Here is an 11634-nt window from a genome sequence, read left to right on the forward strand (position 1 = left end):
GTGTTATTGTGCTGCTAGTGATAGTCTATTGAGCCCATTATTATTAATTTGCTTTACCGTTTCTGGTGGATGTGCTGATGGATATGTAGATAAGGCAATTCTACCTGCATACACATGTTTGGGTGAGTGTTTTCGCAATTGTTATTTAGCAGAGTCGAGTCAAGCTGCTTTACAAAAACTAATAAGTGCCAAATACTCAAGTCATTTACTTGCCATCAATTTCTCTAATGGTATATTAAATGAATGGATGTATTAAAAGTGATGCCATTCTAAAGTTGGACAAGAGTGGAATTAACATTTAAAGATGTTCATCGATTTAGTGTTCATTTAATTGTAATTTTCTAATAAGAAGATAAAGCACAAGCAAACGCATGCATACATACATACATGCATATATATTGTAATTTTCGCCTCACTTCGCAAAATAAGAAGATAATACGCATGCACATATACACATGCATACATACACACATATACAGACTTGGCGATTCTCTCTGCATAGTCATGCATATGTTTGTGTGTGTGTATTTGCAATTCATATCTACACACACACACATACTTATGCTTGCGCTTGCTTGTGCATTATCTACATTATCTGCCGCCAGTTCTTGGATTGCTCGCTTCGTTTGCTGTGCGCCAACCTTGTCGATTAAAAAGCCATTTGAAAGTGTTATAAGGTAATATTCTCGGACTAATATGCGTCTAAATCGGGCATATCAATAGACGTGTACAAAAGCTGCCTGCTAAGATTTTGACCTGTTAAGGTCAAAGTGGTTGCTAAATTCTTTTCGGTTCAATTTTGATTTAACAAATTTTTCTGCTAACAACTTTAATTGAATTAATATGCATATTTACAATGTAACATATTCTACTGTTAAGTCGAATAGGCGAATTTACAAGCTTGATTATATAAACCGGTCTGTGAGATCGATTGGATGAAACCTCCGAACTCGGATTCCTCTAATTCTACGTCTCCTTGGAAGGCGCCCAGCCAGACGACTTGGACGATGCTAAGTAACATAGTTGGCAGCCTGTGTATTTCAATTTTGCTGACTTAAATCAACTCCGCGTGGAGATATGACATTCCAAAACAACATAACTCCGCGTGGAGATATGACGTTCCAAAACGACATAACTCCGCGCGGAGATATGACGTTCCAAAACGACATAACTCCGCGCGGAGATATGACGTTCCAAAACGACATAACTCCGCGCGGAGATATGACGTTCCAAAACGACATAACTCCGCGCGGAGATATGACGTTCCAAAACGACATAACTCCGCGCGGAGATATGACCTTCCAAAACGACATAACTCCGCGTGGAGATATGACGTTCCAAAACGACATAACTCCAGCGATATGACCTTCCATAAAATCATCACGTTCTTTTTCAAAATCGAGGTTTTGCGATAATCAAAACTTTTTCGATGATTTTTTTAATATCTCGGGTAATAGCTCCGCGCGGAGATATGACGTTCCAAAACGACATAACTCCGCGCGGAGATATGACGTTCAAAACGATATAACTCCGCGCGGAGATATGACCTTCCAAAACGACATAATTCCGCGTGGAGATATGACGTTCCAAAACGACATAACTCCGCGTGGAGATATGACGTTCCAAAACGACATAACTCCGCGTGGAGATATGACGTTCCAAAACGACATAACTCCCGCGATATGACCTTCCATAAAATCATCACGTTGTTTTTCAAAATCGAGGTTTTGCGATAATCGAAACTTTTTCGATGATTTTTTTAATATCTCGGGTAATAGCTCCGCGCGGAGATATGGCGTTCCAAAACGACATAACTCCGCGCGGAGATATGACGTTCCAAAACGACATAACTCCGCGCTGAGATATGACCTTCCAAAACGACATAACTCCGCGCGGAGATATGACCTTCCAAAACGACATAACTCCGCGTGGAGATATGACGTTCCAAAACGACATAACTCCGCGCGGAGATATGACGTTCCAAAACGATATAACTCCGCGCGGAGATATGACCTTCCAAAACGACATAACTCCGCGCGGAGATATGACGTTCCAAAACGATATAACTCCGCGCGGAGATATGACCTTCCAAAACGACATAATTCCGCGTGGAGATATGACGTTCCAAAACGACATAACTCCGCGTGGAGATATGACGTTCCAAAACGACATAACTCCGCGTGGAGATATGACGTTCCAAAACGACATAACTCCCGCGATATGACCTTCCATAAAGTCATCACGTTGTTTTTCAAAATCGAGGTTTTGCGATAATCGAAACTTTTTTGATGATTTTTTTGATACCTCGGGTAAATAATGTTTGATTTTAAAATGTTATACATTTTTGAATGCATACGGATCCCTACCATCAATTGGCATTCAAAGCAAATTAAACATCGTTTAATTAAAAAAAAAATGTTGTAGACAAAAAACCGATTCGCTCGTAAAGTCAACCTTTTTTCGACTCGAAATCAAAACTTTATTGATGATTTTTTTTTAATTTTCTCGGGTAAACATTGTCTGATTTTTATATTTTATGCCTTTTTGTATTCGTACGGATGACAAGGGGTTACATAACGTTTTTTTTCAAAATCGAGGTCGGTGCGAAAATCGAAACTTTTTCGATAATATTTTTAATATCTCGGGTAATAGCTCCGCGCGGAGATATGACGTTCCAAAACGACATAACTCCGCGCGGAGATATGACGTTCCAAAACGACATAACTCCGCGCGGAGATATGACGTTCCAAAACGACATAACTCCGCGCGGAGATATGACGTTCCAAAACGACATAACTCCGCGCGGAGATATGACGTTCCAAAACGACATAACTCCGCGCGGAGATATGACGTTCCAAAACGACATAACTCCGCGCGGAGATATGACGTTCCAAAACGACATAACTCCGCGCGGAGATATGACATTCCAAAAACACATAACTCCGCGCGGAGATATGACGTTCCAAAGCGACATAACTCCAGCGATATGACCTTCCATAAAATCATCACGTTTTTCAAAATCGAAGTTTTGCGATAATCGAAACTTTTTCGATGATTTTTTAATATCTCGGGTAATAGCTCCGCGCGGAGATATGACGTTCCGAAACGACATAACTCCGCGCGGAGATATGACGTTCCGAAACGACATAACTCCGCGCGGAGATATGACGTTCCAAAACGACATAACTCCGCGCGGAGATATGACCTTCTAAAACGACATAACTCCGCCTGGAGATATGACGTTCCAAAACGACATTGCTCCCGCGATATGACCTTCCATAAAATCATCACGTTGTTTTTCAAAATCGAGGTTTTGCGATAATCGAAACTTTTTCGATGATTTTTTTAATATCTCGGGTAATAGCTCCGCGCGGAGATATGACGTTCCAAAACGACATAACTCCGCGCGGAGATATGACATTCCAAAACAACATAACTCAGCGCGGAGATATGACGTTCCAAAGCGACATAACTCCAGCGATATGATCTTCCAAAATCGAAACTTTTTCGATAATTTTTTTAATATCTCGGGTAAAAGCTCCGCGCGGAGATATGACGTTCCAAAACGACATAACTCCACGCGGAGATATGACGTTCCGAAACGACATAACTCCGCGCGGAGATATGACGTTCCAAAACGACATAACTCCAGCGATATGACCTTCCATAAAATCATCACGTTGTTTTTCAAAATCGAAGTTTTGCGATAATCGAAACTTTTTCGATGATTTTTTAATATCTCGGGTAATAGCTCCGCGCGGAGATATGACGTTCCAAAACGACATAACTCCGCGCGGAGATATGACGTTCCAAAACGACATAACTCCGCGCGGAGATATGACCTTCCAAAACGACATAACTCCGCGCGGAGATATGACATTCCAAAACAACATAACTCCGCGCGTTCCAAAACGACATAACTCCGCGCGGAGATATGACGTTCCAAAACGACATAACTCCGCGCGGAGATATGACGTTCCAAAACGACATAACTCCGCGCGGAGATATGACGTTCCAAAACGACATAACTCCGCGCGGAGATATGACGTTCCAAAACGACATAACTCCGCGCGGAGATATGACGTTCCGAAACGACATAACTCCAGCGATATGACCTTCCATAAAATCATCACGTTGTTTTTCAAAATCGAGGTTTTGCGATAATCGAAACTTTTTCGATGATTTTTTTAATATCTCGGGTAATAGCTCCGCGCGGAGATATGACGTTCCAAAACGACATAACTCCGCGCGGAGATATGACGTTCCAAAACGACATAACTCCGCGCGGAGATATGACGTTCCAAAACGACATAACTCCGCGCGGAGATATGACGTTCCAAAACAACATAACTCCGCGCGGAGATATGACATTCCAAAACAACATAACTCCGCGCGTTCCAAAACGACATAACTCCGCGCGGAGATATGACGTTCCAAAACGACATAACTCCGCGCGGAGATATGACGTTCCAAAACGACATAACTCCGCGCGGAGATATGACGTTCCAAAACGACATAACTCCGCGCGGAGATATGACGTTCCAAAACGACATAACTCCGCGCGGAGATATGACGTTCCGAAACGACATAACTCCAGCGATATGACCTTCCATAAAATCATCACGTTGTTTTTCAAAATCGAGGTTTTGCGATAATCGAAACTTTTTCGATGATTTTTTTAATATCTCGGGTAATAGCTCCGCGCGGAGATATGACGTTCCAAAACGACATAACTCCGCGCGGAGATATGACGTTCCAAAACGACATAACTCCGCGCGGAGATATGACGTTCCAAAACGACATAACTCCGCGCGGAGATATGACGTTCCAAAACGACATAACTCCGCGCGGAGATATGACGTTCCAAAACGACATAACTCCGCGCGGAGATATGACCTTCCAAAACGACATAACTCCGCGTGGAGATATGACGTTCCAAAACGACATAACTCCCGCGATATGACCTTCCATTAAATCATCACGTTGTTTTTCAAAATCGAGGTTTTGCGATAATCGAAACTTTTTTGATGATTTTTTTGATACCTCGGGTAAATAATGTTTGATTTTAAAATGTTATACATTTTTGAATGCATACGGATCCCTACCATCAATTGGCATTCAAAGCAAATTAAACATAGTTTAATTAAAAAAAAAATGTTGTAGACAAAAAAACGATTCGCTCGTAAAGTCAACCTTTTTTCGACTCGAAATCAAAACTTTATTGATGATTTTTTTGGAATATCTCGGGTGAACATTGTCTGATTTTTATATTTGATGCCTTTTTGTATTCGTACGGATCCCTACTATTAATTGACATATAAACAAACTTAAAATCGATGGGTTCAAAAAATTTGTTGACCAAAAAACGACTTGTTTCTAAATTCGACCTTTTTTCATGATTATTTTAAATATCTCGGCCAAATAAAGTCGGATTTTGGAATTGTATACCATTTTGGACTCGTAAGGATCGGTACTATCGATTGGCATCAACAGAATAAAAATCTAAATTTTGACCCACATCGACAAAATGACAAGGGGTTACATCACGTTTTTTTTCAAAATCAAGGTCGGTGCGAAAATCGAAACTTTTTCGATAATATTTTTAATATCTCGGGTAATAGCTCCGCGCGGAGATATGACGTTGCAAAGCGACATAACTCCGCGCGGAGATATGACATTCCACAACGACATAACACCGCGCGGAGATATGACATTCCAAAACAACATAACTCCGCGCGGAGATATGACGTTCCACAACGACATAACTCCGCGCGGAGATATGACGTTCCACAACGACATAACTCCGCGCGGAGATATGACGTTCCACAACGACATAACTCCGCGCGGAGATATGACATTCCAAAACAACATAACTCCGCGCGGAGATATGACGTTCCGAAACGACATAACTCCAGCGATATGACCTTCCATAAAATCATCACGTTGTTTTTCAAAATCGAGGTTTTGCGATACTCGAAACTTTTTCGATGATTTTTTTAATATCTCGGGTAATAGCTCCGCGCGGAGATATGACGTTCCAAAACGACATAACTCCGCGCGGAGATATGACGTTCCACAACGACATAACTCCGCGCGGAGATATGACATTCCAAAACAACATAACTCCGCGCGGAGATATGACGTTCCGAAACGACAAAGCTCCAGCGATATGACCTTCCATAAAATCATCACGTTGTTTTTCAAAATCGAGGTTTTGCGATAATCGAAACTTTTTCGATGATTTTTTTAATATCTCGGGTAAAAGCTCCGCGCGGAGATATGACGTTCCAAAACGACATAACTCCACGCGGAGATATGACGTTCCAAAACGACATAACTCCGCGCGGAGATATGACGTTCCAAAACGACATAACTCCGCGCGGAGATATGACGTTCCAAAACGACATAACTCCGCGTGGAGATATGACGTTCCATAAAATCATCACGTTGTTTTTCAAAATCGAGGTTTTGCGATAATCGAAACTTTTTCGATGATTTTTTTAATATCTCGGGTAAAAGCTCCGCGCGGAGATATGACGTTCCAAAACGACATAACTCCACGCGGAGATATGACGTTCCAAAACGACATAACTCCGCGCGGAGATATGACGTTCCACAACGACATAACTCCGCGCGGAGATATGACGTTCCGAAACGACATAACTCCAGCGATATGACCTTCCATAAAATCATCACGTTGTTTTTCAAAATCGAGGTTTTGCGATACTCGAAACTTTTTCGATGATTTTTTTAATATCTCGGGTAATAGCTCCGCGCGGAGATATGACGTTCCAAAACGACATAACTCCGCGCGGAGATATGACGTTCCACAACGACATAACTCCGCGCGGAGATATGACATTCCAAAACAACATAACTCCGCGCGGAGATATGACGTTCCGAAACGACAAAGCTCCAGCGATATGACCTTCCATAAAATCATCACGTTGTTTTTCAAAATCGAGGTTTTGCGATAATCGAAACTTTTTCGATGATTTTTTTAATATCTCGGGTAAAAGCTCCGCGCGGAGATATGACGTTCCAAAACGACATAACTCCACGCGGAGATATGACGTTCCAAAACGACGTAACTCCGCGCGGAGATATGACGTTCCAAAACGACATAACTCCGCGCGGAGATATGACGTTCCACAACGACATAACTCCGCGCGGAGATATGACGTTCCAAAACGACATAACTCCGCGCGGAGATATGACGTTCCAAAACGACATAACTCCGCGTGGAGATATGACGTTCCAAAACGACGTAACTCCCGCGATATGACCTTCCATAAAGTCATCACGTTGTTTTTCAAAATCGAGGTTTTGCGATAATCGAAACTTTTTTGATGATTTTTTTGATACCTCGGGTAAATAATGTTTGATTTTAAAATGTTATACATTTTTGAATGCATACGGATCCCTACCATCAATTGGCATTCAAAGCAAATTAAACATCGTTTAATTAAAAAAAAAATGTTGTAGACAAAAAAACGATTCGCTCGTAAAGTCAACCTTTTTTCGACTCGAAATCAAAACTTTATTGATGATTTTTTTGGAATATCTCGGGTGAACATTGTCTGATTTTTATATTTGATGCCTTTTTGTATTCGTACGGATCCCTACTATTAATTGACATATAAACAAACTTAAAATCGATGGGTTCAAAAAATTTGTTGACCAAAAAACGACTTGTTTCTAAATTCGACCTTTTTTCATGATTATTTTAAATATCTCGGCCAAATAAAGTCGGATTTTGGAATTGTATACCATTTTGGACTCGTAAGGATCGGTACTATCGATTGGCATCAACAGAATAAAAATAAAAACCCACATCGACAAAATGACAAGGGGTTACATCACGTTTTTTTTCAAAATCAAGGTCGGTGCGATAATCGAAACTTTTTCGATGATTTTTTTAATATCTCGGGTAATAGCTCCGCGCGGAGATATGACGTTCCAAAACAACATAACTCCGCGAGGAGATATGACCTTCCAAAACGACATAACTCCCGCGATAACACCTTCCATAAAATCATCACGTTGTTTTTCAAAATCGAGGTTTTGCGATAATCGAAACTTTTTCGATGATTTTTTTAATATCTCGGGTAATAGCTCCGCGCGGAGATATGACGTTCCAAAACGACATAACTCCGCGCGGAGATATGACGTTCCAAAACGACATAACTCCGCGCGGAGATATGACGTTCCAAAACGACATAACTCCGCGCGGAGATATGACGTTCCAAAACGACATAACTCCGCGCGTTCCAAAACGACATAACTCCGCGCGGAGATATGACGTTCCAAAACGACATAACTCCGCGCGGAGATATGACGTTCCAAAACGACATAACTCCGCGCGGAGATATGACGTTCCAAAACGACATAACTCCGCGCGGAGATATGACATTCCAAAACAACATAACTCCGCGCGTTCCAAAACGACATAACTCCGCGCGGAGATATGACGTTCCAAAACAACATAACTCCGCGCGGAGATATGACGTTCCAAAACGACATAACTCCGCGCGGAGATATGACCTTCCAAAACGACATAACTCCGCGTGGAGATATGACGTTCCAAAACGACATAACTCCGCGCGGAGATATGACCTTCCAAAACGACATAACTCCGCGTGGAGATATGACGTTCCAAAACGACATAACTCCCGCGATATGACCTTCCATTAAATCATCACGTTGTTTTTCAAAATCGAGGTTTTGCGATAATCGAAACTTTTTTGATGATTTTTTTGATACCTCGGGTAAATAATGTTTGATTTTAAAATGTTATACATTTTTGAATGCATACGGATCCCTACCATCAATTGGCATTCAAAGCAAATTAAACATCGTTTAATTAAAAAAAAAATGTTATAGACAAAAAAACGATTCGCTCGTTAAGTCAACCCTTTTTCGACTCGAAATCAAAACTTTATTAATGATTTTTTTGGAATATCTCGGGTGAACATTGTCTGATTTTTATATTTGATGGCTTTTTGTATTCGTACGGATGACAAGGGGTTACATAACGTTTTTTTTCAAAATCGAGGTCGGTGCGAAAATCGAAACTTTTTCGATAATATTTTTAATATCTCGGGTAATAGCTCCGCGCGGAGATATGACGTTCCAAAACGACATAACTCCGCGCGGAGATATGACGTTCCAAAACGACATAACTCCGCGCGGAGATATGACGTTCCAAAACGACATAACTCCGCGCGGAGATATGACGTTCCATAAAATCATCACGTTGTTTTTCAAAATCGAGGTTTTGCGATAATCGAAACTTTTTCGATGATTTTTTTAATATCTCGGGTAATAGCTCCGCGCGGAGATATGACGTTCCAAAACGACATAACTCCGCGCGGATATATGACGTTCCACAACGACATAACTCCGCGCGGAGATATGACGTTCCGAAACGACATAACTCCAGCGATATGGCCTTCCATAAAATCATCACGTTGTTTTTCAAAATCGAGGTTTTGCGATAATCGAAACTTTTTCGATGATTTTTTTAATATCTCGGGTAATAGCTCCGCGCGGAGATATGACGTTCCAAAACGACATAACTCCGCGCGGAGATATGACGTTCCACAACGACATAACTCCGCGCGGAGATATGACATTCCAAAACAACATAACTCCGCGCGGAGATATGACGTTCCGAAACGACATAGCTCCAGCGATATGACCTTCCATAAAATCATCACGTTGTTTTTCAAAATCGAGGTTTTGCGATAATCGAAACTTTTTCGATGATTTTTTTAATATCTCGGGTAAAAGCTCCGCGCGGAGATATGACGTTCCAAAACGACATAACTCCGCGCGGAGATATGACGTTCCAAAACGACATAACTCCGCGCGGAGATATGACGTTCCAAAACGACATAACTCCGCGCGGAGATATGACGTTCCAAAACGACATAACTCCGCGCGGAGATATGACGTTCCAAAACGACATAACTCCGCGCGGAGATATGACGTTCCAAAACGACATAACTCCGCGCGGAGATATGACGTTCCAAAACGACATAACTCCGCGCGGAGATATGACGTTCCAAAACGACATAACTCCGCGCGGAGATATGACGTTCCAAAACGACATAACTCCGCGCGGAGATATGACGTTCCATAAAATCATCACGTTGTTTTTCAAAATCGAGGTTTTGCGATAATCGAAACTTTTTCGATGATTTTTTAATATCTCGGGTAATAGCTCCGCGCGGAGATATGACGTTCCAAAACGACATAACTCCGCGCGGAGATATGACGTTCCAAAACGACATAACTCCGCGCGGAGATATGACGTTCCAAAACGACATAACTCCGCGCGGAGATATGACGTTCCAAAACGACATAACTCCGCGCGGAGATATGACGTTCCAAAACGACATAACTCCGCGCGGAGATATGACGTTCCAAAACGACATAACTCCGCGCGGAGATATGACGTTCCAAAACGACATAACTCCGCGCGGAGATATGACGTTCCAAAACGACATAACTCCGCGCGGAGATATGACGTTCCAAAACGACATAGCTCCGCGTGGAGATATGACGTTCCAAAACGACATAACTCCGCGCGGAGATATGACGTTCCAAAACGACATAGCTCCGCGTGGAGATATGACGTTCCAAAACGACATAACTCCAGCGATATGACCTTCCATTAACTCATCACGTTGTTTTTCAAAATCGAGGTTTTGCGATAATCGAAACTTTTTCGATGATTTTTTTAATATCTCGGAAATCGGACTTATTTAAACCGATATTAAAATCATGCTAAATACTAATTCGATTTTTTCTGCTTTTCAAGAACAACTCACTCAATAACGTTGGTACCTCACTGATCTTGCCATGGATATACCTTAAACGAAATCGTATTTAAATCAAATCAATATTTTGTTGAATTCTGTTAATTTTAAAGACTCAGGAATCCTTAAAGGTATGTCCGATTAATCAATGTATTTTAGTTGACAAAAACTAATATATTTTTCATTTTGTGTGTGTTTCAGCTCAATCTGGCAACGTTCATGGACAACATCTGATCAGCAACGTTCATGGTACCTAGTTGACCTTAATATCCTTGGTTGTTCCCTATCATGGATATAGTCCTAGCGAACCTAAAGGACAAAGTTCTTGCAAAATGCGTAGGAACGGACTCCAAAATATGTATGCTTTTCCTTAACAGCCGCCTCCAGCGACAGTGCCGCGCCCCCTAAATGGTTGCTAGTTGACTAGCATATCCTTGGTTATGCCATACCATTGATATAGTCCTTGGGAACCTAAAGGATCAAATCGTTGCAAAATGTGCATTGAAATGGTCCAAAAACATGTATGCTTTTTCTTTCAGGAGCCCTTTTACATCAGCTGCAGCCGGCTTACAGCGCTCATTTAACATGAGCTGCTATTTAACAGCACTCATTTTAAATGAGTTACATTTTTGCCCCTTAATGCTATGCAATGAATATTTTTATTCAACTCACTCAGCGACCTTCTGGGCATTTCTGTTCGCCTGGTATTTGAGGGGAATTTTAGGGAAAATTTGGGGCGTAGCCGCCGACCAGGGCGACCCGTGAGGGTATGCAATGGGGGTATTTATAAATTTTGTTCTTTTTAACATTA

The sequence above is a fragment of the Drosophila virilis genome, chromosome X (assembly GCF_030788295.1).
Source record: "Drosophila virilis strain 15010-1051.87 chromosome X, Dvir_AGI_RSII-ME, whole genome shotgun sequence".
In the NCBI taxonomy this organism is placed as follows: Eukaryota; Metazoa; Arthropoda; class Insecta; order Diptera; family Drosophilidae; genus Drosophila; species Drosophila virilis.